The sequence below is a fragment of the Triticum aestivum genome, chromosome 1D (assembly GCF_018294505.1).
Source record: "Triticum aestivum cultivar Chinese Spring chromosome 1D, IWGSC CS RefSeq v2.1, whole genome shotgun sequence".
Taxonomy (NCBI): domain Eukaryota; kingdom Viridiplantae; phylum Streptophyta; class Magnoliopsida; order Poales; family Poaceae; genus Triticum; species Triticum aestivum.
Window position 1 is genome coordinate 306,315,392 of NC_057796.1, and position 7,743 is coordinate 306,323,134.

Here is a 7,743-nt window from a genome sequence, read left to right on the forward strand (position 1 = left end):
CTTTATGATGACGGCCATACTGACTCTTCTGACGTGCCTGAGCAGTCTTGAGATTCTCACGGATAATGCGGACTTGTTCTTCGGCATCTTGGATAATATCCGGACCAAAGAGTGGACGTTCCCCAGTTTCTGACCAGTTCAGAGGGGTTCGGCACTTTCGTCCATATAACACTTCGAAGGGGGCCATCTTCAGACTAGCTTGATAGCTATTATTATAACAGAACTCAGCATACGGGAGAGATTCCTCCCATTTCTTGCCGAAGGAAATAACGCAAGCTCGAAGCATGTCTTCGAGAACTTGGTTGACGCGTTCAACTTGTCCTTGCGATTGAGGATGAAACGCAGTACTGAATGACAGATGAGTTCCCATAGCTTCTTGGAAACTTGCCCAGAATCTTGAAGTGAATAAGCTACCACGGTCTGAGCTGATAACCAATGGAATACCGTGGACTGAAACAATCCTGGACATATAGAGCGTTGCCAACTGACTAGCAGTGATCGTTTCTTTGACCGCCAGAAAATGTGCAACTTTGGAAAGCCGGTCAATGACGACAAGAATAGCATCATTACCTTTCTGTGACTTGGGAAATCCAGTGACGAAGTCCATCTCAACATGGTCCCATTTCCATTCAGGAATAGAGATAGGTTGCAGAGTTCCAGCAGGCCTTTGATGTTCTGCTTTGATACGACGGCAAACGTCACACTCAGCAACATAACGAGCAATGTCTTGCTTCATATTAGACCACCAGAATCTCTGACGGATGTCTTGGTACATCTTTGTACTACCAGGATGGATACATAGAGGCGTATCATGAGCTTCTTTCATAACTTCCTGTGTCATATCCAGGTTTTTCTCTGCACATGGCACCACTAGGCGGCCCTTGAAGTATAGGGTGCCATCTTCAGCAATGGTGAAGAATGAGGGCTTTCCTTCTGCGAGGTAGCGCTTAATCTTGTGGGCTTCAGAGTCATACCTCTGTAGCCTTTTGATGCTATCCACGAGATCTGGTTTAGCAACTAGGGTATTGAGGGAACCCTGGGTAACAACGTGGAGGTTCACCTTGCCAAACTCCTTAGGAGGGGGAGCGAGTGCACCCGGAGGAACAATATGGAGGTTCAGCTTCCGGAATTCTTCAACAAGCGAGGGCTGAACTTTGTGAACCTGGAGGTGGTTGCAGTAAGACTTGCGGCTCAAGGCATCAGCCATTACATTAGCCTTGCCTGGCGTATAGGAAATACCCAAGTCGAAGTCTGCAACAAGCTCCATCCATCTCTGCTGACGGAGGTTCAGATCTGGCTGAGTAAACAGATACTTCAGACTTTGGTGGTCGGTGAAGATCTCGCAACGATTACCGAGAAGGTAATGTCGCCACTGCTTCAGCGCATGAATGACAGCAGCAAGTTCGAGGTCGTGAACTGGGTAGTTCTCTTCGTGAGGGCGCAATTGCCGAGAGGCATAAGCAATCACTTTGCAGTCTTGCATTAGGACACAGCCTAATCCTTGACGGGAAGCGTCGCAGTAAATGACAAAGTCCTTCTTAGTATCAGGTGGAGATAGAACTGGAGCAGAAGTCAACTTGTCTTTGAGTGCCTGGAAACTTTCCTGACATTTGTCTGTCCATTGGAACTTGACGCCCTTATGCAACAGGTTAGTCAGAGGCCTGGCGATCTTGGAGAAGTTCTCGACGAATCGACGGCAATAGCTGGCGAGACCGAGAAAACTTCTGACTTGCTGAACGTTCTTGGGAGGAGTCCAATCAAGAATAGCCTGAACTCGCTCAGGGTTGACGGCAATACCATCCTTAGAGATGACATGCCCAAGATAGGTTACTTCCGGTAGCCAGAATTCACATTTGGAGAACTTGGCATATAGTTGATGCTCTCGTAGCTTTTCCAGCACAAGTCGAAGATGTTCAGCATGTTCTTCTTCGTTCTTGGATAATACCAGGATATCATCCAGATAAACCACAACGAACTTGTTGAGGTAATCAATGAATATATAGTTCATCAGACGAGAGAAGGTGGCTGGAGCATTGGTTAAACCGAAAGACATGACGGTGTACTCGTATGAACCATAGCGAGTCACGAAGGCGGTCTTTGGGATATCCTCTTCGCGAACACGGATCTGGTGGTAGCCCAACCTCAAGTCGAGCTTAGAGAACACTGACGAACCCGCCAGTTGATCATACAGATCATTGATCCGAGGAAGGGGGTATTTATTCTGGATGGTAGCTTGGTTTATAGGACGGTAGTCTTGAACTAACCGGTTTGTCCCATCCTTCTTCTTGACAAAGAGAGAAGGTGCTCCCCAAGGAGAGCAACTTGGGCGAATGAATCCTTTGCGAAGAGATTTGTCGATTTCCTCCTTAAGCTCAAGGAGTTCATGCAGCGGCATTTTGTAGGGTCGCTTGGCTATAGGAGTGGTGCCTGGTTTCAAGTCGATGACGAATTCGACAGCTCTAGCAGGGGGAATCCCTGGAAGTTCTTCAGGGAAGACGTCGAGGAATTCACGCACGACGGGAATGTTTTCAATGCCCTCGAGTGGTGCAGCGTTCAATGCATTCAATGCATAGAGCCTTGCCTCGGCATTTTGCACCATATGAGCTTGGTAAGCAACTATTTCATCTGAAGGGTGTAGCAGATGGACGGTTTTAGTGACGCAAACTATAGAAGCAGTATGCGCTTTCAACCAATCCATACCCAAAATGAGGTCGATGTTAGACGACTTCAGGATAATGGGAGAGGCATAGAATTCCAGCCCTTCGATTTCCACGGGGACATCGATGCCAACCAAGGAGGTTTGACACTGTCCCACAGGGGTTTTGACCAGTACCGAAGTGTTCATCTCCTCACATTTAACGTCGTGCTTGTATGCAAAATCTTCTGACATGAATGAATGCGATGCACCTGTATCAAATAAAACGGATGCTGGTACTGAATTTACGAGGAGTGTACCCATCACAGTAGCAGGCTGGTCTTGAGCTTCGTTGAGATCAACGTGTTTGGCATGAGCACGACCATAAGACTTAGCATTGTTGTTGCGGGGCTGATTGGTACCACGGCCAGTTGCTGGAAGGGCCAGTTGATTCTGGTTCTGGTTGCATTCTCTAGCACGGTGTCCTGGTTGACCACACCTGAAGCACAAGCCATTATTCGGAGTGGGAACAGGAGCTTGGGATGGTGGAGCTGGAAGTCTTGACTGCCTAGATGGTGGTGGAGGCAGACGAGGTGCAGCATAGGTCTGCCTTGGGGCAGATGCATTTGGACGGTACATGCTATTCGGGATCCATATCTTACGCTTCTGTGAGGGCGGGCCCGAAGATGAGCCCGTGTCACGGTTGCGCCTGTGAGAGCTCTGGTATTCCTGCAGACCAGTTTCGACATTGATGGCCTTGTTCACCAAGGTGGCGAAATCAGCAAAGTCATGCACTAGAAGTGCGAGCTTGATGTCAGCTTGAAGGCCATCACGGAACTTCTCCTGTCTGCGTGCATCAGTTGCAATGTCCTCTTCAGCATAACGAGACAAGTCCAGAAACTCCCGCTGATAAGCTTCGACAGTTTTGTTGCCTTGGGTGAGGTTGCGGAACTCACGCTTCTTCCGGTCCATGACTCCCTGAGGAATGAAGCGGGCACGGAAAGCTGCTTGGAAGTCTGGCCATGTGATGATTGTTCCAACTGGCAGAGTACGCCTATGGCTGTCCCACCATTGAGCTGCGGGTCCCTTCAGAAAGAAGGAAGCAAAGTTGACATAGCTGGCAGGGGCTACATCGGCAGACTCCATCTCATAGGTGATGTCACGGAGCCAGTCATCAGCATCCAGAGGCTGAGTTGAGCTGCGGTAGATGGTTGGGTTGAGGCATATGAAATCTTGAAGAGTCACTTGGGCTGGCCGCTGGTTCATATTGGGGCGAGGAAACTGAGCCATCATATTTTCGATGAACTGGCGGTTCAGTTCAAACTGTTGGATCATACCAGCCATGTACTCAGGTGGTGGTGGGGCATCGCCACCACGACCACGACCACCTGGTCTAACCATCCTGCTAATATATAACAGGGGTAGTTCAGCATTGAGAAATATTTGCAAAGACAAGAATCATTCATGATGAAACATGCATAATGAAAGTAGCACGATAGCTACTACATAGTAGTCGGCATAACTTACAAAAGGGGGCATGCATAGAGTTCAGTACACAGAGTTCAGTACCTAGACTAAAACAACATAGGCGGCACACAGGCTCGCGGCGACTGCATCTAACACTACAAGCAAGCCTACATCAGTCCCAAGAGGTACTGTGGAGGTAATCGTAGCCCAACAGCTGGTAGTGAGGCAACGGATAGCCCTCCACGTCAGCAGACTGGGGGCCGCGGATACTCAGGTGTAGAGCCCGACGCTCAGGTGGCAGAAGAGGACCAAGTGCGGGAGAGTAGCCTCCCACCTCTGGCCAACCGACACCGTGGGGCATCACGGTCCTGGCTGGGTAGATCGCAGTATGCGGTACCTGTCCAGATCGGACAAAGGGGTGCAGCAGCGTCAGAGCACGGTAAAGGTGCTGACGGGTGGTGTACATCTCGTGGCGAAGAGCTCGGTTAGCTCGATCCAGCCCATCAGCATGCAGAACCAGGTTCTGATGGTAGAAGGGCTCTTGGGTGACAGTGGAGTAGGCAGCATTATAGTATCCCTCCGCACCAACATCAGATGCGATAGCAATGTGCCTGAAAGGGGAGGTGTCCAACTCCCGATAGTCTCCACGAAGACGTGTCAGAGCAGCATAGGCAGCATCGTGGACAGCCATAACGATGGTCACACCAACACCATGTGCGGTGTGCAGCACAGTAGTGGAGTCGTACTCCCGAGAGTAGAGGTGGACGATGGCACGGTACTGCTCCTGGTTAAAGTCCTGGTACTCCTCGTAGACGGTGTACTCAGGGTGCCAGCGATAACCCAGATAGGTCATCATCTCAGCTAGCACCGCAGGTGATCCCGAGGCACCAATGGCCATCGTGTGGCGAACGACCTGCCTCGTGGGTTCCATCTGAAAGCAAAGACGTTTCAAAGGAGTCAAATGACAGTGTGTGAATTGTTAAAAATACTACTCTAAGAAACAACTATGGCTTATCCAACTTTGGGGTGAATGCGGTCACGGGATCCTAGTGTTAGAGTTAGTAAATTCGTTTAACCCGAGTAGAAGAGAGTTCAGAATCCCAGAGTAAAGGTCGAGGAGTAAAAGATCCTAGGACCACCCAATGGCGACGTGGGCCCGTAAGACACACAGCCATGTTAGTAAAAGTTTTGTAATGTCTAGACTCGACTTCGGCCAAGGAGTGTGGAAAGGGGGATTCCTACAGGCAGTCGGCTCTGATACCAACTTGTGACGCCCCCGATTCGACCGTACACTAATCATGCACGCAAATGTGTACGATCAAGATCAGGGACTCACGGGAAGATATCACAACGCAACTCTAAAACATAAATAAGTCATACAAGCATCATAATACAAGCCAGGGGCCTCGAGGGCTCGAATACAAGTGCTCGATCACAGACGAGTCAGCGGAAGCAACAATATCTGAGTACAGACATAAGTTAAACAAGTTTGCCTTAAGAAGGCTAGCACAAACTGGGATACAGATCGAACGAGGCGCAGGCCTCCTGCCTGGAATCCTCCTAACTACTCCTGGTCCTCGTCAGCGGCCTGCACGTAGTAGTAGGCGCCTCCAGCGTCGTAGATGTCATCGTCGAGGGTGGCGTCTGGCTCCTGGACTCCAACATCTGGTTGCGACAACTAGATAGAAAGGAAAGGGGGAAAAGAGGGAGAGAAGCAACCGTGAGTACTCATCCAAAGTACTCGCAAGCAAGGAGCTATACTACATAAGCATGAGTATCTGTGTAAAGGGGCATATCAGTGGACTGAACTGCAGAATGCCAGAATAAAAAGGGGGATAGCTAGTCCTATCGAAGACTACGCTTCTGGCCATCTCCATCTTGCAGCATATAGAAGAGAGTAGATTGAAGTCCTCCAAGTAGCATCGCATAGCATAATCCTACCCGGCGATCCCCTCCTCGTCGCCCTGTTAGAGAGCGATCACCGGGTTGTATCTGGCACTTGGAAGGGTGTATTTTATTCAGTATCCAGTTCTAGTTGTCATAAGGTGAAGGTACAACTCCGGGTCGTCCTTTTACCGAGGGACACGGCTATTCGAATAGATAAACTTCCCTGCAGGGGTGCACCACATAACCCAACACGCTCGATCCCATGTGGCCGGACACACTTTTCTGGGTCATGCCCGGCCTCGTAAGATCAATGCGTCGCAGCCCCACCTAAGCACAACAGAGCGGTCAGCACGCCGGTCTAACCCTATGCGCGCAGGGGTCTGGGCCCATCGCCCTATGCACACCTGCACGTTGCGTACGCGGCCGGAAGCAGACCTAGCCTAGTGGCGTTCCAGTCAAATCCGGCGCGCGCCACTCAGTCGCTGACCTCAAGAAGGCTTCGGCTGATACCACGACGCCGGGATACCCATAACTACTCCCGCGTAGATGGTTAGTGCGTATAGACCAAATGGCCAGACTCAGATCAAATACCAAGATCTCGTTAAGCGTGTTAAGTATCCGCGAACGCCGACCAGGGCCAGGCCCACCTCTCACTTAGGCGTTCTCAACCTGCCCTGTCGCTCCGCCACAAAGATCCACTTGCGGGTACTCCTACGAGCCGACCCGACTTTAGTCATCACATGTGTCATCTATATAGTATATAAGTATATACCCGTGATCACCGCCCAGGTGATCACGGCCCGATAGTATAGCACAGCAGACGGACAAGAATGTAGGGCCACTGATGGAAATCTAGCATCCTATACTAAGCATGTAGGATTGCAGGTAAAGGTATCAACAGTAGTAGCAAGGATAGGCTATGCATCAGGATAGGATATCGAAAAGCAGTAACATGCTACACTACTCTAATGCAAGCAGTATAGAGAAGAATAGGCGATATCTGGTGATCAAGGGGGGGGCTTGCCTGGTTGCTCTGGCAAGTAGGAGGGGTCGTCGACTCCGTAGTCGAACTGGGCAGCAGCAGTGTCGGTCTCGTAGTCTACCGGAGAGAAGAGGGGGAAGAAACAGTAAATACAATGCACACATAAGCATGACGATGCGTGACATGACAATGAGCGGTGCTAGGTGTGTCCTAACGCGACAGTAGGTGGTACCGGCGAAGGGGGGGAACATCCGGGAAAGTATTCCCGATGTTTCGCGTTATCGGACAGACGGACCGGAGGGGGAAAGTTGCGAGTTCGATAGGTTAGGGAGGTGTGGTGGACGAACGGACTGCGTATCTGGATTCGTCTCGTCGTTCTGAGCAACTTTCATGTTGAAAATATTTTAATCCGAGTTACGGATTAAAAGATATGATTTTCTAAAGATTTTATTAATTTCTGGAATTTTATTAATTATTTAATTTAATCCGAAATTTGGATTTATGACATCAGCATGATGTCATGCTGCATCCGCAGTCAACAGGGGTTGACTAAGTCAAACTGACATGTGGGTCCAGTGGGACCCACCTGTCATTCACTGTTTAGGTTAATTAGTGTTTAGCTAAATAATTACTGTTTAATTAATTTAAACAGGATTAATTAACTTAATTAATTTAGTTAATTAATTAATTAATTAAAATTATTTTTATTTTTATTTTCTCTATTTATTTATTTATTAATTTTTATTAATTAATTTATTCTTATCATTATTAT